General features: G+C 41.2%; 1 protein-coding gene across 5 annotated transcripts in view; it reads right to left on the reverse strand.

Moving 5' to 3' along the window:
- Positions 1–17,541, reverse strand: part of foxp2 (forkhead box P2) — a 115,855-nt gene extending 98,314 nt beyond the window's left edge. For 2 of the 5 annotated variants that reach the window (XM_050036022.1, XM_050036023.1), the window contains exons 1-3: positions 17,109–17,540; positions 7,314–7,380; positions 6,547–6,612 (exon numbers count right to left, since the gene is read on the reverse strand). The gene's annotated coding sequence lies outside the window, so the exon portion shown is untranslated. Of the gene's footprint in view, positions 1–6,546; positions 6,613–7,313; positions 7,381–17,108 lie in introns of all 5 variants that reach the window. The other 3 variants (XM_050036026.1, XM_050036020.1, XM_050036024.1) reach the window with 3 other exon arrangements.
- Positions 17,542–23,220: the final 5,679 nt, after the last annotated feature.

Consider the following 23,220-nt stretch of genomic DNA (forward strand, 5'->3'; position numbering starts at 1 on the left):
CTAAAGCAAGGCCCTTGCTATATATATATATCTAAAAGCATAATTATAAGGCTACGAAAACCAAACAAATTTTATTTTATAGCGATTATACACTTATATAAACATATTAATGGGTAGAATATTCAGATTCAGATTCAGATTGACAATAAACCATGCCAAATATTACACACTGGCCCTTTAATACGATACAGTCTCTGGCTTTTGTTTGATTTCTAGTGAAGGGGGGAAAATGTGTTTGCACATTTCCAATCTGTCATTACCTCAGTAAACTTGTTTACTATATAACGTGAGACTCACTGTCACACTCCCAAACTTAACGTGGAAAAAAGGAACTAACAGTTGAATATTCATATTGAACAGCCAAATCTGATTTGACTGTCAGAATTCTGAGTCAGGTACAGCCCTAGTTATAACATTACAAGAGCAACAGCATTCAACAAATTCATAAAGTTGTTATCAGTAGGATAGTTTTAGTCATCGTTAACAATGCTGGGCTATCCTACGATTGAATTCACCATATCATGTTAGCTAGTGGTAATTGTAAGTTCACAAGTTAACGTTATTTTAGTTGTGGATATTGTATTAGAATGAAATGATGTTAATAACGTGAATAAACGTGACTAAATGGGACAAACCTTACGAAATGTAAGGTGAACAAAATACATTAACTCGTCCGTGAACATAATATTTACTGGAATAATGTCAGATAGATTTTCATCAGCAATTAATGATTTCATGCTACTTCACAACATCATCAACGGCCATCTTTAGTTATTGTTTTGATAAGGAAACGGCAGAATTACATACTTTACGTTTACAACTATACTAACCACAGTTAAGATTTCTTTAGTCTGTGTACATTGTCAGCTAAAACACCTACAAAATGGTTTAAACCGTCTGCACAAAGGGTTTGACATGCTGCTGATCAGGATTATGATGTCCTTGTCCAATTATTGGTTTACTAATTGACTTTTTGTTTGTTTGTTTTAAGTCTACCTCAGGCTTGGTTTGGCAAATGTTTGTCATCGTCCAATCTGGAAATCCAATGACTGAACAAACGTTACTATTTCTGTGTGCACGTTTTGTAAATAATAACAATAATAACATCGTAGATTAGCTGGGCTAACCGTTAGCTGTTAACGTTAGCGGTGTCTGTAATAACCATAGACTGTATAAAAATAAGGCAATAACTCAATAAACGGTCCGTGAATAAAATATTTTTTCCAGCGGATATCTTAGTTACATCATGATTGAGCTAGCAAAGCAGTTTTGTGTTGCTATGTGTGGTATTTATTCAGTTATCTGTTAAAAGCCTCCCGTTGTCGGATACGAGATGAAACTACTCCAGTTAGACATCCGCTGGAAAAAAATATTTTTTTTCACGTTGACGAGACGGCGTTTTGGGTGGAGCGGTTGCTATGAACGTGGAGCTTGCTGTTTCTGTAGGTACACATTTCCTGGGGACACCTACACGTCTCGGCCACGCCTCCTCCATTGTGATTGGCTAAAGCACAGCATCGTTCAAACTCAAAGCCCCGCCCTCCCCCCCTCTCTTTTCACACAGGGCTGCCGACAGATTCTACAATGTAAATTGCAGAATCTGTCTTGAGAGATTAGTCATCGTCTGACAATAAATAGTTTTCAACCACAATTAACTGTGATTTCTTCGACTTTCCCTCAAAAACAGCCTTTAAACTTAAAGGAATGACAATTTGATACTTATCATGATAGTTATTGATAATGACTGATATGAAAATATATTTTGTGACAACATTTCTGGCCACACTGCCTGGCTCTATTCCTAGAAACAATTTATGTGGATAGCACACAGTAGGTGACAATGGTAACAGAGTGTTTACATTTTGACAATGTCCTAAATAATCAGAGTTCAGTTTTATACACTATCATTGCATGCGGTGTCTGAGACTAATACAGCTCATCAGTGGGGTTAAAATAGTGTAGATTTAGTTTATGTCATAATGACTATGTCCCTATAAAACACTGGACTGTGAAGGGCTAACATAAACAGAGAGCTATGTGTGCAGGCTGAAAAATGAGGCTGAGTGACAGTTTGGTGATAACACACGAGTTCAATCTGTCAAGACAATCAGCATTTAGACCTTGGGAGAAGAATGCGCGACTGTGTGCGACCGATTCATTGGACACGATCACCTGCGAGTGAAGCCACTCGTAATTCTTCCCACCTGAAATGAGGAGTTCAAACTAATGTCAGGCTGCTCTGATGTCATGCCTGCCTCGGGTTGGGTTTCACAATAATCTTAGGCTCTTGGAGAGATGCCATCGGGTCCGGCTTCCGCACCCAAGCTTTCTCCAATTAAATCGCAGGGAAAAAATAACACGTGAAACACTAGATCCCTGCTCGTTTGTAGAAATTAAGGTGGTGCATGCAGTGTTTGCAATCAGTCATTTCTAAAGTATCAGTCATCACTAATATGAGGCGGACATATAGAGAACTACTGGAGGGGGCTGAGTGTGACTATGCTGAGGGCAAATGTATCTCTTCCCCTGTTATAAACTCCTAAATCATGTATTGCTCTGCAAAATAGCACAAAGATTTGGCATTTAAAAACAACTGGATAAAAAATAGAGTGGAGGAACAGCATAGGCAGCCATGAAGATCAATAGACTCATTGAGCTTCTTTATCTTCTCCTTAAGAAGCGACAGCAACTCTCATTTGAGCCTCCTCACCTCCCTGCTTTCAAACTCCATTCTCATGGCAACTGTGCACTCTGGACAAACACTCTCCATGCAATCTCTTTTCTTCACTCCTCGCCGTCAGCCCCACACCTCCACATCCGCTCTTGTTTTTCTATTCTGTCCCTCAGTCATTTCTCTTTGACATCAGACCTGTGCTAGATAAATACCTGCCAAGAAACACATTATAGAGAAAGAGAGAAAAATCTGAAGTGTCCATATGGAGTAGGAGATCTGGACTGAATTCAGCCTTGTTATGGTTATATTTTCAATGTGTGATGGGTTTCATATGGGACGGTCTGACCAGCAAAGGGCCAAAGGAAAAAAGCTGGGAATATACATCACAGGTGTGAAAAATATTTCCTCTGCGGAAATAATGTAAGAATGATTCCGGAGTCTATTTAAAAACAGGACAGCTCCTAATCCTAGAGATCAGCAAAAGGCCAGGACATCATTGCTCGATCCACTTTTGCTCCAATTTGCTCACAGCGCGGCGCTATCAGACCCCAAACCAAACCTCATTAAAATCGAAATATGGAAACTTGGGGAACTTCCAGAAACTTCTAACTTCTCTCCCTCCCCTTTGCCTAAGTGTGAAGACAAAACAGTGGACCATAGAGAGAAGGGTGCATGAAGAACGGCAACAGATCCTTGGGACTGAGAGCAGAAGGAAGGAAGGGAATGAGGAGAAAGTAAACCTTTGATGAGTAAGACTTTTTTTGTTAAGCGAGGGGGCTTAACTTTAAAATATTCTGGGTGGCAGTGAATGGGGGATTGACCAATGGCCCTGATCTCAGCCACACACTGGGGCACTGGGGTTAATGGTGGATAAAGATTAGAAAAAAAAGGGGGGGTTGCTTTGCCTGATCTCCATCCACCCCCACAGTCCACCCCGCAGTTTTCACCTTCTCCGCCAATCCCAAAACAGCTAGACAATGGAGGCTGCCAATGGGGAATGATCCAAGTCCCTTTGATTTCTGCCTCTACCCTCTCGACTGCTCTGAGTGCCCAGGGTAAAGATCCGTGGAGGTTCCCCCTGTTTGCCCACTCACAGGGACGACAGTTAGCAGGCTCAGAGAAACCATTTGAGGATTGGAAGTGGAATGACAAGAGGTCTCTGATCTATGACAAGAAATCAATTTCAAACTGGAAATGTGAGCAGAGGGCTGTTCAGTCTGAACTGCAGCTTCTTTAAAGCAGCCAAAGATATATTTAATTGCTGTAGATTTTTATATATGTCTACACTGGAAGTACGGCTTGCAGTGTTGGGGCAATTACACTTTTTTGCAATGATTAGAAGGACTTTTTTAGGCCAGCAGATATGCAGTAAGAGTTCATCTTTGAAGATTTAACTGAATACTAGACAAATTAAGAACTAATGTTTAAATCTCTTTTAGGTGGAAAGGGAAATCTGGACTCTGCTTCACTCTGGGAAGATAGGACTCTCGGGTATGTGGACCTGGTTCTTCAGCCAAGCCACCCAGAATCTTTGCCTCTGCCTATATGCTTTAATCATATCTTTACCTCAAAGGTACTACTTCACGATGGCGTATGAAGATAAACAGATTTCCTCCCTTAGGTTGAGGGTAGAATATCTGAATAAACCTCAGGCCTGGATTCAAAGCCTATAGACAGACATTTTCACCTTCAACCAAAAGATATTTATTTCTATGGAGCCACTATACATTTCACTGTTCTTTTGTATGTTTAGGCTCAATCAAGCCCCACTAGAAGTGTATTTTTTAAACGTTCTTCTTAATTTGTTGTGTTCAGGATGGTCCTGGTACCAGGTAGCAGCAGCATGCATCCAAGAGGTTACGAAAACCCTGGACACAAAAATACTATATAAATATGAATATGTATATAGAGAGGCAAAGCACGAAGTGGACAAAGCTTGCTCCAAAACTTGAGTAAATCTGGGGTTAACTTTCAGTTTTGTTGGCAAGTACTGAAGGAGATGATGAAAATGAAGAGCGACACAGAGTTGGCCTGTTTTCTGTTGGACAGGTAGGTGCCAGCGATTGGTAGAGTATCGGCTCTTCCATTACAACAAATCAAACGTTCGTACAATAGTGGCTTCTGGTGCACATGCATGTAGGGAGGAGGGGCCAAGTTTGAATGCTGTGTTTACAATCAGTACCAAAAATTCCTGCATAGTATACCTCTAAATGATTTATATCATAATGATTACATATTTGCTACATACCTATAGCAAATCATTCCACTTAAACATTCACACACCACTCTTTTGACCTATAACCTGATTCTACACTGCCCTGTTTACTTCCAAACCAACAAAATTAAAAGTTTTATTGTGTTTCTTCATGCCATCACTACGTGAAAGTGTTAAGAAATGTGTGTGTGCACTCGTGCAACATGGATGCATTAATATATGCCAGAGATCTAATCAATAGAATGGCCACATTAGTCATGATGGAGATACAATTAGTCATTGCAGTTACGTGATCTGAGATTCCTCACACTCATTTGTGGGCTGACCTGGTGACAAACACCATCTTGTATCATTAGCTTGGAAAAAGGAGCTATTTCTGATCATGTCAAAGTTTTGCAGAACTACAAAGACGCAGGGTCAAAGAGTCAGACTTTAGTTATTAACTGATTCAGAATAATACTTGATATCACCTATATATTTCACTTTTAAGTGAGTATTATTTAAAGGGACAGTTCATCCCAAAATCACTGTTTTGGTGTGAGTTGCCAAATGTTGGAGATAATCAGCCTTCTCTCCAATATAATGGAATTAGATGGCACTCAGCTTGCCGCGCTTAAAGCGCCAAAAGATACATTTGAAAAACTGAGCAGCAATTGCTCTTTCAAGAAATCATGACTAGGTAAGGATAGTAGAGTAAAGATATCCACAGACCTTGTTGTAAACAGTTTCATGTAGGAACTATTTTTTTTTTTTGTTTGTTTTTAACCAAACTATTTTGATTATTTTTTTTTTTTTTTACCAAACTACACCCGCCAATCATATCACTGCACAGAAGGAAGTGTGCATCTATTCATGTTTGTGACAGCATGATATGTAAACTGTATTGCCGTCCTCCTGGGCTGACCTGTAACATTAGCTAGCTCAGTGGTGCTAGTCAAGCTGGCAGTAGATGCACTCGTCCTTCTGCGCTGTGATATGGTTGGTAGGTGTAGTTCAGTAAAGAGAAAATAGCTCCTACATAAAACTTCTCACAACAAGGTCTGTGGATTATCTTGACTAACTGCGTCATGATTTCTGGAAAGAGACATTGCCACTGAGATTTTGTGTTTTTTAGGCGCTTTGAGCACCACAAACTGAGTGCCATCTAGCTCCATTACATTAGAGAGAAGGCAGACATCTCTATGGCTGATATCTCCAACACTCAGCAACGTACACCAAAACAATCTAGATTGTTAGATAGCCCTGCAGGTAAGAGATTTAGAAATGTACTAATTTTGGGGTGAACTGTCCCTTTAATATTCAGCTCAGACAATACTGTGCTTGAGAAATGCACACAAATATTTGTCTTGGTATCTGAAATCAGTTACCTCTGGAGATGTAAATGAATCTCCCACATCCAGACAACTTTTTGACTGATGACATTTTAATGTTATTGGTTCTAAATGATGCGAGAAGTTTGGTCCATGTACTAACAGGTATACTTTCCTCATACCTGGCTCGGCTGTTTTGTCATTTCAGTACCCAGGATTGTGTTACTCTGAAGCCAAAGCTCACAAACAGTTATGACTGATGTGACTCATTACAGTGGACACATCTATCTGGGAAAAACAAACACATCACCAGGCATGCAAGGACAATAAAAACTGCTTTCACTTACCACTTTGGACTTTACAGTGTGCGTCGTTTGCTTTTTTCTACGGGCGCAGAGTGTACATATTTCATCCTAAAAAGAAAATAAATGTTTGGACTGAAAATATGAGCAATACAATGAACAAAGTTGCAGCTCTGTCTTTTACTTTCTGTAAAGCGAGTATGGAGTAATATATACCAGGTACACTCATGCCAGGTTTGTGCTAATATAACCCTGTTCACTTTATTCTGTTCTGTTCAGCTACAAATCTCAATCAAGACATCAACAAAGTAAATAAAAAGAAACCCCCTGATGTGTAAGCTTGCCCACATTTGTCAGCCGTAACGCATATCATAACTTCTAAGCTAGAGTAGATTGAAAATCCCTGGGGTGTGAAAACCAAACAGGCACAACTGAAAGGTTGCCCAGTGGAGGGGGAATTCTATCAAGGTGGACAAGATGAAGATTTGTTACATTTGAGTGGGGAATGGGCCCCCCTTGACCTCCACTAGCCACTACAATCACCCCAACACAGCAGGGCTAACAATACTGTAACATCACGACCAAAGAGACACTAAAAAACTAAATTAGTTTATCATTTTATTCAATCAAAAAAAGACATCCCTTAAAAGAGTTTTAGTTGGAAAGAAGAATGATCTTGAGAATACACTGTAGGTTACTGTTAATTTTAACACTGATCCTTGAAAAGACACTGTTAATGCTACTGTAATCTTCCTCAAGGTTAAGGCTTTCTTTGACAGATGGACATGAAGGGACCATGTTCAAAAACTCACCCTATGGGAGAGAACTTGCTGTTGTTGTCCGTCACAGGAGTGGAAGGAGTCCAGCGATGTCGGCTATCTGAATAAAACAAAACAGAAAGTGTACAATTAGCCCAAATCTATTCATGAAATGCTGATCTTTTTTTTTTTTTCCACGTTTCCTAGGTACGTTCAGAGCTGGCGTGGACATGTGTGGGCTAGATTGTGTCTTGCATAACTATTGTCTGTGCGGCTTGTAGGTGAAAGCAATAAACTTTGGAACAACAAAGTGCACCTGGATTTTGCTGTGAAGCATGAGAGCGTGTGTGTGTGTGAGTGTGTGTGTGAGTGCATGCACAAACAGGCAACGTACAGTACAGTAAAAGCTACAGTTCCACACCCCCACCCCATTACCCACCCACACACACACACACACACACACACACACACTCCTCACTCTCTCTCAAGTTAAAAGGTGCAGTGCCTGGAAGGCTCAAGCTCTCAGCGCCAAGTAAATCACACTATTAAACTGACACGATTGATTTCTCATGTAGGTCCATTCAGCTGTCTGCGTCTAAGTACACATGCTATGGCACCGGTATAATTTAGAGGCCATTAGTATTGATGATTTTTTGTGTTAATCACACAAACTGCAGCAAGAGTGTACAATACCACAGCTGCAGCTACAGATTGCTTTGGACGTTTTTACTGCACATGCGCCACATTTAGAGCATTAGGCAAAAATAATAATAATTCCCCTCGTTTAAGAGCATTGTGGGGGCACATTTCTGCAGCTGGGGGCACGAGGGGGCACAAAACGGCCTGGATATTCCTCTCCGAGACTTTTTTTTCTCCTTCCCCTTTATTCTCCCAGAATTCCAATGACCCCTACAGGCAACCAACGACTGCTGAATCCCAAGGAATGTGCTCTCTGAACTGTACAAAAAGCCCTCAGCTCAAAGAGCGCAGCTGAAAACAAAACATGCCAACTGCTATAATTTTTCACTGTTTTGAGTTTGTGGAAAATGTTGCACAGATTGCTGTGTAACATTTACTCAGAATGGGGTGAGAGAGTTTGAGGCGGGGGTGGGCACCGACTAATACACTGTTTGTTTGGGAAACAGACATGAAAAGGTTTGACGAGTTTAGAATCACATAAAATTATATGATTAATTTTCATTTTGTACGTCTAGATAGGAATGTAAGAAAATATCGATACACTGTACCGATTCTCAATTGTTAATAAATAGTTTACACACAAAAATTCATGGCAGTATTTCTAAACCCTGACTGCCAGATAGCAGTGCTGTAATCTGTCTTCAGCCATTTGACTCTTCCATTCTGACATAATACATTATCAATACACACAAATACAAATACAGATTCCACTGTTCTAATTTCATTAAAGAAGAAAAGTTTTCTTTACTCTGATTTTATACGTGTGTTGTTTATATCACGACAGTTTGGCTAAAATTAGATTTTAAAATCACATTTAATCACCTTGCTTGCAGTATCAAAATATATCGCATAAGGATAGAAGATACGGTGTTGTTATTCAGTTTCTCTTTCAAACTAAATTTTGAATGATGCTCGTGCACTGATTAGATGGAGATGGACAGTATTTTGTGGCAGCCCCATCATTGCATCACACCAGCAAAGGGGCTAATATTAGTGCGTCTATCGTCGTATTTCCATCACTGCCAATCATAGCCAATCGGAGCTAGAACTGCTAAATACTCGTGACTACTGCAGAGTTATTTGGCCCGTGAGTAAATGCAGATTGTAACTTTTCCTATTAATTTCAAAAGCCAGATGTTCGTGGGTGTTAGTGAGTTTTTTGTCCAGTGGGAAACAGGCTTAATAGAATAGGTAGAATAGTCTAATACTGTCAGTTCAGAAAATTACAACACGTTACTGTAATGCTGCCTTTAAAACCAGGAAACACGATATTACGATAGCCAAAATCTAAGACAATATCTGGTCTAGTCCATTACACAGCCTTATTACTACACGCCAAACAACTGAGAAATACAGCTCTATGTATATAAAGTAATGGCATGAACAAATGTCTGAAAAATACTATGAGATTTTACAAAAAGCCAAGCTACATGGGATGACTAAAGCTGTCAACCAAAGAAAACAGATAGTAAATATAATTTAGATATAAAACATCATTCTAAGTTAATGCCCCTTTACTTCAAATTATTTGCTGCTTAGCGGACTTCAATATCACAACACCTCTGGGCTGTGCAGATGTCATATTTTATTCACTGGAAAAGCATTAGGAATGCTATTAGTCTGTATGACCTCCAATTCCTGGGGATTTACAAATACCACACATATCTTTATGCCAAATACAAAACCACTGGTAAATTCTATCAACTTATAAATATGGCAAATGCATTCAAGTATTCATGAAGGCCTAATAATGCTATAGGCTGATATTTACATAAAGCGCTCGTGCACTAAGTCAAGATAAACTATTTAAGACCCGGACCACAAATACTTCCACACTGCAGAAAAAGGAGGGTCCTGCGATGAAAGAGGACATTATGCTAACAAGTCAGATTACTGTACACAATAACTTTATCTTAAAAGTAAATACCATCCTTGGTGTTGGAAAAGGAGGGGGGGCATTATGGAAAGTCACTGGCAATATTTCTGTGGGGACCAAATGCTCCTTATCAGTGTTAGTCGAGCAATTCAGGCCCGCCCGAAGAAAGATGAGTCTTCAAACTCATTCTATTCATGGTCAGACGTGTAATTACCCTCAGCTCACAGTCTAGACGTAACCGCTTTCACAGTATTTAAGACCCCCTATGCAACGCGCGGACGCCGGCTCCTACCACCGAGCCCTGCACGTTAAATCTGTGGGCAGATAAATTAGTGAAGAATGCAATAAAATAGACACAATGAGAGGAACTTTATCCTCCCCGCTGCTAAATGAGATTTCTTTGAAATGCAGATCAGTGGCTCTAGATTAGTGAATTTTAGCTGCTGTCAACATCATAACAAAATACAAATGCGATTGTTCGCTGGTGCCTTATCTCCTTGCTTCCATCTGTTGGCTGGTTATTTACTCCCCCCTGATTTACTATGCAGATCTAAATAAGTCGCATCAAAAGGAGGGCTTACTGCACAATGCCTTCTTAAGCTTCTACATCAAGGTATTTGAAAAACCGGTAGTCACATGAAAAGGCTGCCCATCAAAGGCACATCTCTAATGAACTCTCCCATATCAGAGGGGGCTTGTGGGGCCTGGCTTTAATGCCGTCTGCGTGGTGAGAGAGGAGCAGAACTACAAATCAGACCCACCAATCCATGGTTGGGAAAGGGAGGAGGAAGATGGAGAGGGGGAGAGAAGAAAGGAGAGACAGGAGAGGGAGGCAGAGGAAGGCCTCAGTTATCAGATGAGATTAACTCAGCACCGGACTAGTCCTAGGTCTTTCCATCCATCCATCCAGCTCTTTGGTCTGGGCTGAGGAAGGCGCTCATGAAAAGACTACAATAGCACTAGATTAGAACGAGTAACCATGGATTAGACAGGACTCTACAGGTCAGTTATACTGGACCACGAGAACAGAAAATCAAACAGCAAAAAAAGTAGATGCAGTGTCCTTAAGGATTTTGACACAACTGGACTGCAGGCAAATCAAAGAATATCAATAAATTCTGTTTTTAAAAAAAAAAGTGACAAACCAGTCCAGTTCCCAGAGGGGGATTCTTGGACCGACTGTCAAAAACAGGAAAGAAAAGCACACTGCTGTCCTCCCCTCCCTCCTCATTCTCCCCAGGTCTGCAAACAGCTTTGCTAATCTCAAACAGAGCTTTTGCATTACGCTCTTGCAATAACCTTTAATTTCATGGTGTATTTGTTGCATTCAGAGCACAGGCCGGATTACAACCGACAATCTTCAGACTTATACAGCGAAAATAAACTGCATGGAGAGATCATGATCTGTACCCCCCTCCACCCTCCCCCCCAGCACACACACCGCCATCATCACCGCCACCATCCTGCTTTGTAGCAGTGTGCCTGGATGAAGGGGAGACCCCCACCAACAAGCATGCAGTTTACCAGTGAACAATTAGCCCCGGAGCAAGAGCAGGCCCGGCGCTGGCACATGTGGTTAAGAGGCGAGCGCTGCAGGAGAGCGCCAGATGATGAAGGGATGAGGATGGGAGGTGGATGAGGAGGAGGGGTAGAGAAGAGGACACCGAGGGGGCGGGCAGGGGGAGAGGGTGGAAGGAGGTGTTTTGCGTGTGCCAGGCACGCGTGCGCCACTTCTTGGCTACTGGGCATGTCCTTCGTCATTCACTTACAGCTCCTCTTTACAGAGAAGATAAAGACAGATAATGGGCCCCCTCTTTAATTCCAAGACAACTTTGACTCCAAACTTTGGGAACCCGTCCAGACTGAGCTGTAGTGTGACGGCATCCAATGCCTGACTCACTTTACTACAGAAACCCAACTTCTCGTCCCTCCCCTCACCCCGCCTCGAGCATCTTTCTGCTGTGCAGCATGCCAACTGGGCCCGGTGCCAGTCGCATTTGCAACCACAAGGGACCCTTGTCTTTTTGCCTTGCCTAATGAAATGACAAAACAACAGATTTGCATATGCAGAAACAGGTGTTGTAACAGGTTTGACTCCTCTTGACCCAAACCGTGTTAAAGAGAGAAAATGAATAGAAAAAAAAACATGCATGAAAAAACTAAAAAAAAAAAAAAGAAAAAAGTTTATGACCAACAGCTGCCTGGAGGTATTTAGGCTCTAATGGGCACTCAAGTCTGCACCATCTGCCCTGCTGCTTGCCAGAAGTGACAATATAAATTAAAAACCACCCATCAAATATCATAAAAATAAACCATTGTTTTGCTGCCTCCATATGTTGTGGCCATTTTATTTCGTTCTCGGAGAGTAGCGATGGAGGCTGAGCTCGGAGGCCTATCGCTGTGATCCGGGGAAAATCCGGAGAGCTGCACAGTAGCCTGTAATTACCCTCCCACCGATCCGCTGTCTTCAGACCAGAGCCCTGCGTCATCCTACACATTATCCAAGTCCATCCTCTCCACATTACAGAGTAAAAAACCCAACAGAGCCAATGTGGTGAAAACAAGGTCATTGTTTAGAGTAGGATTAGGGGTTGCCATCCAAGAGCGCAAGCTGGGTGTTCAGATGGTGAAAGGAGATAAAATCACAACACTATACTTGCTTGTAACCAGATAACTGCTATTATGTTTTATGCAAATTTAGATTTGCCATGCCAGAAACAGACATTGTGGTGGCGAGTGTGTTGCTGCGAAACAACCCCAAACTAACAGTGATGCATCTCTGAAAATGTCAAATGTCTCTCCTGCACATTTTGACCAAATTATGTCCTGGCCCAAAGGGCTCGACTGGAAACATTCCTTTTGTCCTTTACTGAAAGACACAGCTACTGTATGACACCCCCTGCCCCGCCGAACCCACTCAACACTGCTGCCGCCACCGCCACCCAACCCCCCGCTTCCGTTTTTTCCCTCCTGTTTTTATTTAGATGAGTGAGACAGAAGGAACAAACCTGAGACAGTCGTGACCCTGCGCGAGTGTTGTAACTTGGTCTAGAGCTACGCCGGCAGAAGGCAGCACCATATGCCCTCAGCCCCGAGCTGGATGCTCTTTCTGCAGCCTAATGTGCCTGTCAAAAACTGTTACTGTCACGAATCCCCCCCATGTTTTTTTTCCCCCTCTCACAACATGTTTGAAATAAACATTGTTTTCCTTCTCCTTGTGTGTCTCTCTGGGTAAAGAGGAAGGATCCTTGGAAGGAATCCTTGGTAACTGTTAGGTATTGATGTATCTGGACCCTGGTCAGAAACAGTCTATAGCTGAAGCTCTGTTATCATTGTCACGCATACATTAAAAACAAATCAATTTTTTTAGATCATTATAAATTGATCAAAACAAGCGTAACTTCCTTTTTTTTGTCACTTTACTTAATTGCCAAATGTGCAGGATGCAGTATCCATCACACAACTAATAACCAAAGACAGTTGTCATCACTGAAAGACACCTTAATAAAGACAAAAAATGGCGGATAGCTCCCACTGTTAGCCTACAGTGCTGTCTCACATGAGAGTCTGACTGTTTACGAGTGACAGGCTGATGGCTGAATGCGGTCTGAGCAACAGTGACCTTGCCTTTTACCATGAGTGACCCTCTATCTTTAATTCAGGGCAAGACCCCAAAACCAACACATTTTTTCACACCAGGACACTGTCCATCTGACCGTGACTTGAATAAAAGCTGCCATGCCTTCACACCACACTGACCAGCAAGTAAACATGCAATTGTTAACTCAACAACGAACAGGGTAAAAGAGAGAAATCGGAGCAAGCAATGTGTGTAGCTGCTGCTGGTGGACTGCGATTCAAATGATAGTTTATTGGATAAACAGACCGACAAGTCCGTTAGTGTTGCAGTCCAAGCTTTTGGCAGCTCTGAGTGTCAGCTCGACAGGAGACTATTAAACTACAAGGTCACCATCAAGACTGTGGTGCCAGGAGGTGAACTCTATGAAAAGGCATAAACTGTCTTACATAGCTTTAAAGAAATGTTGTGCAAGCAAACTGAAAGTTTGTTTTAGAATTTAACATGCATGTCCCTTTCCATTTTAGAATCTGACACACTGCGAGGTTTTACACGCCAGCCAAGAGCTACACTTTCTAACTTGTGAGAGCTGTGTCATTTTGTTTGTGGCTTTACGAGCCTTGGAGGGAGGTTTAATGACGCAAGATATAATATTTGCAAAACAATCTTTGCAAGATATTTTGACACTTGATTGTTTTGATCTAATGCAACCGCATAGTCTTTTTAAACTTTGGCCAAGAAAACAGGAAACCCATAAAAATACATTCAACAAATTCTGCACAGGGCTGTGAACTGAGATGAAACAAATGGCCGGTGTGAAAAAAAAAGTAAGTCCACTGGCTTTCCTCAGATAGCTCTTAACGTAGCCTTGTGTGGGCAGCCTGCAATCTCCCTTCTAATCCTCATCCCCTGACCCCACCCTGCACTGCTTTCTCCGGCCAAAGAGTCACAACGGTTCTCCCTCACAACAGAGTCGAGTCGGGCTTAAGAAGTGACCCAGAGCGTAACTAAAAAAGTCTGAGCTGTCTCAAGACTCTTAGTAACTGTGGCACACAAAACATCATTACTGTGATGTGGATAATTACAGTGCAAAAGGGTGGCCTCTTAAGCATGTAATGCACTCTTTTATCTTAAGAAGTCAATCTTTCCGAAGCTGACAGCTTGCAGTATATGATCCCCGTAAACAAATACTTTTGCGCGGCACAAAAGTGCCATTAAAGGCCAAAACTGTCAACACAAATTCCATTCTTCCAGAGGAGAGGAGGGGGCAAAGTGAGAGGGAGGAGGGGAGGAGAAAAAAAGGACTTGATCACTTCTGGTTGCTTTAACTTGCATGGAGGTTGTCATGGAAACATTTCTATGAAGTTAACTGGGATAAAACCTGAACATTTGCCATTTAATTGCCTTTAAGCTTAGTAACAGGACCGAGTTAGCTGCATGTGAAAACACAGTGTGCAGGTTACGTGGATGAGCTCAGTGAGATGTTTAGAAAAGTGAAGCTGGTGCACCACTCCCTCGATTTTCTTACCCATTTTCCCCCCCAAATGCAGCAACACCTCAAGGGTTGAGCGAGCAGTCTGTTTCATTACGGAGGTGTTGGGGGATGGGTGATGGTGCAATTCAAAAGCTAATCCAAAAGTGAGCAAGTGTTTCATTGCCTAAGAAGTACTCTGACTCAAAACAGAATTGATGTGATATGTGCAGAAAAATCCACTCTCCGGAGTTCGGCTGTGATTCCCATTTTTGCACGTATTGTCGGCGCGAGCAGTTTTCTGCGTTCACAGCAAATGCACACAAAGTTTTCTCTTGGAAATTAAAAATAAATTGCAAAGCGTTCTCTACTTCAGCTCGGATGGAAGCAACAATTTCCATATCTGAGATACAATCGTGCATCAACCAGTGTTCATTGAGCTGAAAGCTGAATCTTAATATTGATAAATGATTGAAACGTATGACAGGGTATACACATTAATCCTGTGGAGGACATTCATTTTCCTATTACCATAATGTAGAGCACGACCGCCCGATGATAAATGCAGCAATCAAAAAACGGACGCAGAGTGGGGAGAGTCGGGGTAATAAGTGCACTGCTCCTAACAACGGTCAGTGTTGGAGGGAGACTAATGGCAAGTCTCTCTCCATCTCTCCCACTGCCTTGGGGGGAACAAACGCATTGTGTTTTACAAAAATCATCTGACCTTACTTACCGCACACACTACCCCTGACAACAAGTAAACACCAGAGCACGCACTGCTTTAAAAAATGCTTTAAGAAATGATTACAGGGGCACCTCAACAAAGGGGCTGATTGTGCACTGTCGATGACATATTTCACAAGGGGCATTTATTGCCGCCTGGCCCTTTGAAGAGTGAGAGCTGCTGAGTGAGGGGGGAACTGGCCCACACCTGCATAACTGAGGAGGGAACACCTGTGCACCCTGCGGCTCCAACAAGGAGGGTCGATCCAGCTAATCCAGGGGTGAAAGCTGATCAGAGGACAGGCCCGAAGAGTTCAGCAGCTCCCCCACTACCTTGTTAGCCTTTCTTCACCAAAAAAAAAAAAAAGTTACATCTATTGATTTTTTGGGGGCCACAGTGATTGCAAGAGAACAGTGGCAAGGCACAGAGTGAAATAGAAAGGAAGTCAGCAGATGCTTTTAGAAGCTTTTGCCTAATTTGTTAAAATCAGTCATGATGATTTCTGATATGCCACCAGCATCCCTGATGCTTTCTGGACAACGAAAAAAGATGGGATATAAAAATGGAGCGAGCAAGCACGGTAAGGTGACTGCTGATAATCGTAGATATTGATCATGCAGATGAAGCATTGATAATTATAAAAACAGCCTGTGCTTTAAATCTAATTGCATTTTTTGGGTGTGAAGGTTCGAGCTTAAGACAGTGTGACAATGCTATTTTAAAAACATGATATTAAAAAAATGCTTTTAAAATATGCAACCCCTGTGTGTGAGAGATGAAAATGCCATGGCTACAACAGTAAAGGAATTTAAAATAAGAAATATATATAAATTTAGCATTATGTACATATTGCAAGTTGTATTACACATAATTAATCCACTGTTTACTTGCATTTTAGTAATTAATACAATTATAAACAACCAATAAATACAGCAAAAATAGCTCTCAGTGACATTATTGTAGATATAATCTGACATAATATGTTGTTAAAGGCGCCTTTAGATCAGATTGAAATCCAACAGAGCAATAATATGACCGAATTCAGCACATTTCTGACAAAATTAAGCTGTAAAATTAGTTTTTAGATATGTCATGTGAAAGTTAGTGGTGAATAAAACTCGTTTATAGGCTATAATTTGTAAGCCGCATTAATAAGATGAATTAAAGGTTAAATAGGAAACAATAAGTCGGCTTTTCAAAAGTCAGCGTTGAGCGTTCAGGGCAGCCAAAGCCTGGACAGAGCTGCCCGAAGGTCCAACATGAAAACTCCAATGCTAGGTGAAATATGTTCACAGCTGCTCGCTAATTAAAAAAGCACAGGAAGTCCACGCGCGACGTGTAAATAACAACGTCGCGAGCCAAGTTGCAAAGCGCCAGATAACACCGGGGCAAACTTGTGGCCGGCGGTCCACTTCCCTAATTCTCACACACACACACACACAAAAAGTCAAAGAGTGCGGAGAGAAACAGGCTCTTGGGCAAGGGGGGAAAAAACTTACCACAAAAAAATCGGCAGGTATATTTTTCCTCGCGGTAAAGTCAAAGGGGACACGCCAGGTGAGAAGCCGTCGTCCTCTGTGTTTGCAGAGATCTTCACACGTGACTGTCCAAGTTCACCATAACGCAGAGAAAATGAACAACAAGCTGCAGAGTAAATAAAAAAGCTCAATATTCCTCCGCTGGGCACCGCTGTCGGAGACACACACACTCTCTCCTGCTGTCTCCCGTCAACGCCGCTGTTATTACTAATGCAACAGAGGGGGAAAGCAGTACACTGAGTCCTGTTTGAATGACGCGCAAATGCGAGGAAGAACGCGGCTTGTTTTTTTCGTTACGATTCAAACACACACATCAAGCTGTATCCCAGCAAGCAAGTATATTTGGGACTAGAAACCCCCCCAGGGGAGGCACTTGCTTGTGCGCGGAGGTGTGTTGTTATTTTTGGGCGTACTGCGACCCCGTGTGACGTCAGGGGCCACCTGCTATGTAAACAAAAAAGTCATTTTGAAAAGTTTGTTTCCCCTTTTTCAAACGTTTCACGGGCTGCCATTGCTCTGTGAGTGTCGGAGGGTTGCGCGTGGTGTGTTAGGAAGCTTCCACGGTAGTCTTACGGTGTTGTTGGGGAGTGAGCCGGTAACCCTCCGGTAACGGGACGGTCCTTCCGACCAAAAGATAAGTGCGCGTGTATATGACTGACTTGTGAGGGGAGATATTGCAAAGACAAATGGAGACTTCATTTAAAAAAAGAAATCAATAAATATTCCTGTAATATTTCAACAAAGACTTCCACTTTTTTTTCCTGTGGTTTTCTTCTCAGTGACCGACATCAAACATTATTACTTTCCTTTTATCTTTAACATATTCATATAGGAAGTGCCATACACTACGACACTCACATACTTTTCTATTAAAACTCTTAGAATTCTGCATAAAAGAAATATCCTAATTAATATTGTGAACATGAATCAAGAGAAATTATCGATGCAAAATCAAGATAAAATATGTCTGATTGTGTAAACCAGGAAACACTAAAGCAGCTTTAAAGTCAGGTTGTCAACTGCACGTTCAGCATCACTTTCTCACACATTTTAAATCAGATTTAATTTTTAAATACATTTTATGCACCTTATTAAACACCTCGCAGAGAAAATATCTATCTTAATATTTGTCTGGAGGAGTGTGCATACAGTAAAATGATGGGTAATCAATACCGGTCAGTATCTCACAAGTTATCATTTTTATTTCAATTAAACGCAATTATGTTTTTATAGTAAAGATGATAACTTAAGTTTAGACTAACTATAACTTATTATAAATCATGTTATGACAAAAATCAGATATAGATGTACTGTTTGACTGAAGGAATTTCTCTTACCCAGTGTGTCACACCTTCACAAGCTATTTAAGCTTATTTATTCATTTAATAGCAGATCCGGAGCCAGTCACACATGGAGCACAAGTTAAAAGGCTTTGCTTTATACTGTCTCGTCTTCTTTCTTTTTTTTCCAAACCGCTGATACGTTCACGATCAAGAAATGAATGACCAGATTATTATCAGCTGGGAAAAAAAGAAAGAAAGAAAGGGTGGTGGGCACGTTTTTAAAAATCTAAGAAATGCTGTGCTTCGTGGTATTTATATTATGAATGAGCAATTGTGGGAACTGTTATTTGTGTATGAATAAGACACTTACATTTGCTTTCTTTTCTTAAAAATGATAGATGCACAGATTGAAGCCTGTGTTTCTTACACCGCAAGGCAGTGTGGATTTAAAATACGTCAGTAAAACATAGATTTTTTTATTGACTAAAAACATAAAATACTCGACATCTCCATATTAGTTATTAATGTTCATATTAATATTATAGGGTAATCCTTCCCTATTAGTGATGCTATTTACACACATTGGTGGGGTGATGCAGAATATGCTGCACTGTTGCCACACAGTACATGCCAAAAAAAAAAAATTCTAAAACTGGCCTTAGCTTTGGAGAAAAATTGTGAAATTTCTATTTCATATCATAAAAACATGTATTGTTCTAGTAGAAAATATGGGACAGGCTTATGATAGCATGCATAATTTACTCTATTGGATTTTTATGTTTTCGTTTGGGTTACAGGTTGTAATTACTGTTTTAAAAAAAATAAAATAAGAAATAAAAAGTAAGAAGAAACAGCATCTGGGAAATAATGAGGATGGGAAGGGAAAACAAGTCTAAAGGAATTGTGGTGGTATGCTGCCACCTACTGGCCAACTCTAGTAACAGTCTGTCCAAAGTAACACGAGACAATGGACTGTGAATAACACTTGGGAAGTTTCCTTATTTCCCCTTTCCCTCTATACTGAATGATATTTCTCTAACACCATCTGTGCACTCGGAAGTCATTATCACAAAAGAAGTGCAAACTGAAAATGTAAATTCATTTGGGCTGAGGTGTGGGGCTAATCTGACATGGATTTTACTCTGATCACATAGTGCCATCTACTGATATACAAGAGACATACAAGGTGTTCTGTTAGTAAATCTAAAGGGTCCACAAAAAACATATTCCATCTGTTTTCCTTCCAAAGAGAATGTTAAAATTCTTCTATTAACTGTTGATATCTAGTATTTTCAACACTTGTCTTTATGTGTCTGCTTTTACAATTGCAAATGTGAATCTGTGATACTTTTTAACAAAGGTGTGAACTCTGAAATTCGATGACTTAAGACGAAACTTGACAGAATCACAACAGACTTGCAACACAACTTGGACTTTGACTCGTGACGTCACTTGGACTTGAATCTTTTGACGTGAACATACTTGATATCTTCCTTCAAGCCAATTTTTTTCCCAATATAAGATGAGTCAGATACAACAAGACAGGACAGAAACTCACACATTCATTCTGTGTGGTACGAGTTAATAGTGCTGTGTGCTGTGAAAGTACAATGTTCAGTCGCACTTGTTTTAACAAATAAATTAAAATTTTAAAAAGCATTCATGAGTTTTGTAAATTTAATATTGTATTACTCTGTTGTTAAAATCACATTAAATTTCATGAAGAGCACATTGTGACCTGTTTCGTATGCAAAACTCAAAGTTAAGGACTTTATTTGAGACTTGGGATTTGACTTAGGACTTACCTGCTCTGACTTGGGACTTGACTGTCAAGATTTCAGACTTGCAAAACGATGACTTGGTCCTGCCTCTGCTATTTAAAGACCAAAACTGCAATTAAAAGTAAAAAGAGAACCTCTTTGGCTCCAAACCTTAGAACAAAGAGTCCTTTGAGAACACAAACCCACTCACCTACCTGTGAAGGATTGTATAACCTGCAGTAATGTCTATTTACAAGATATACTGGATTTTGGGGTATAGTTACATTGCATATTGAGGATTAGTTGAACTTCCTATCACAGACTGTAGCACACACACACACACACACACACACACACACACAATCTCAATTCCCTGCAAAGAACAGAATATACTTCAGTCTGTTCCAAGATGCGGTGAACCCAAAGAATGAAGGCTGCCTTCAGTGGAAATGATACAAGGATCTGTAGATAGTCAATCCAGGTGCCAATACACAGAGGCCTTTCAAGCTCAGTATCAGCACTAATACAATTTGAGACATTATTGATCTCAACAGGGGAATTATCTTTTTTTTTTCTGCACATGCTGCACATGGAGGTCAGAGGTCAGAAGCCGCTCCGGAGCATCTCTCCTTCAGCAGGTCGGGTGAGATTGTCTTTTCAAGAATCATGACCCAGTTACTCAAGATAATCCACAGATCTTGTTGTGAGCAGTTTCATGTAGGAACTATTTTCTTTCGACCAAAGTACACCTGCCAATTGTATGGCCGCCCCTGAAGGAGGAAGTGTGCATCTACTCATGGACAAGAGGCTTGTGCTTGTAACAACACGAGATGTAAACATTATTGGTGTTCTCCCCAGGTGATCTGTAACGTTAGCTAGCTCAGTGGTGCTAAGTGAGCTAGCAGTAGATGCACACTTCCTTCTGTGCGGTGATACAGTTGGTGGGTGTAGTCCAGTGGAAAGAAAATAGTTCCCACATGAAACTGACCCCAACAAGGTCTGTGGATTATCTTGAGTAACCAGGTCATGATTTCTGGAAAGAGACATTCCTGCTGAGTGCCATCTAGTTCCATAACATTGGAGAGAAGGCAGACATCTCTACGGCCAATATATCCAACATTCGGCAACTCACACCAAAACAATCTAGACTGATAAAAAGCACAACAGAGGAAAAATATGCATTTTTGATTTTGGGGTGAACTATCCCTTTAAATTGTAGCCCTCCTGCTGTGGTTCTACTTTCTGCAGCATCCTGCTGCACAAAATTATGCAAATCTTACCAAACAGTGTTATTCATAGTTAACACTGTCAAATCAAAAACTGAGGAGTTGCTCACATAAAGACAGCCAATATTTAACAGCAGCTTTCATGTGTGTAACTGAATATACTGTACAGTAGGTAGAGTAACTTGCATCTCTGTAAAGACTGAACTTAGGCGCAGCAGTAACTTGAGCTAAATGCTAATATTGGCATGCTAACGATGTGAATGACGCCATGCTGATATTTACCATGTTCAGCATCTTAGTTGAGCATGTTAGCATGCTAACGCTGTCTGATCACAAAGTAGAGCTGCTGATGATGGAAATGTAAGTAGTTATGCAGTTTTTTATTCAATCATATACCAAATTTCTAAACAATTCAATTTCTGAACTGATGATGGTGCCAGATGAAAAGTAAGGGATCACAAAAGTCACTACAACTCATACATACATCAAAGCCTGTACAAAATTGAAAGGGAATCAATAGTTGTTGAGATATTTCAATCTAGAACACAGTGGAGGATCTATTGCATTTGTTAACATCCAGCTAAAGCAAATAAAATATTGTTCAAGCCAGTGAATATTCAAGCTGTAGTCAGTTTCTGTTCCTGCAAGTCCTGAAACAAGCACCACCTCCATCTGGCATAAAGCTGTCCAGCTGTGTATTTACACAGACAGATTAGATCACATGTTATTAAAATGATTCATGATGGGTACATGACAGTCTCTGATATCACCTGACAAGAGAACACTGTGTCATTACACTCAGCACTATCAACATGCCCATCACAGCCATATTGTTATTTTGTTTATCATAATGCCACAAGAAGTAAAGTAAAGTTAATATACAGATTGTTAGTACAGATTTTGGATTATCTCGACATTAGAAGGAGCAAAATATAGACACCCAGTCGATATATTTTAAACATGGACATGTTTGTACACTAGCTATACTTTTATAAAAGTTCTTTTCCTTTATTTATTTTGTAACTAGCAAACATATTGTGCGAGGATAACCGAGAGGATAACCGGCCCTGCTGTGGTCTAGTTATATGTGTCCTATTTATAGGGCTGGCTCAGACTCACGATGTTCAGCTGTAACCAAACTCCATCTGTCAAGTCACGTCCTCTCCCTGCTCTCCCTTCTACAGTATCACTGCAGCCAGGCTAGGGGCACTCGGGTCTGTGCCACCCTCCGAGCCAGACGGACAGCAGGATAGGCAGACAGCCGCCTCTCAGACCGCCGCACATTATGGAGGGTCTGTACATCCAGCCCTTGGAGGAGGACAGGGCGGTTTTAGAGGAGGGAGGTGAAGAAAATGGGGAGCAGGAAGAGGGAGGAATGGAGGCCTCGTCTCCCACAGTTTCCACCACAGACGAGGAAACAGATGAGGAGGAGGAAGCAGAGCCCCCACCGGTCATGCCCTGGAGGAGGGTGTCATTCGCCGATGCATTTGGCCTCAACTTGGTGTCGGTTAAGGAGTTTGACAATGTTGAAGTGACGGAGCCAGAAGTCAGCCAGCCCCCTGAGAACGAGGCAACCCATCCCTTGGAGGAGTACTACATGTCCTGTCTGTTTACAGTCCCCTCGTCCCCAGAGGAGCTGGACCAGAGGCTACAAGAACAGATGGTTGAGCTGGAAAGCATCGAACTCCTGCCGGGGACCACCACACTCCGCGGCATCATCAGGGTGGTCAACCTCTGCTACAGCAAGTCTGTTTATGCCCGGATCACCCTGGATCGCTGGAGGAGCTACTTTGACCTTATGGCG

This window comes from Epinephelus moara, chromosome 23, assembly GCF_006386435.1.
Source record: "Epinephelus moara isolate mb chromosome 23, YSFRI_EMoa_1.0, whole genome shotgun sequence".
NCBI classification, from domain to species: domain Eukaryota; kingdom Metazoa; phylum Chordata; class Actinopteri; order Perciformes; family Serranidae; genus Epinephelus; species Epinephelus moara.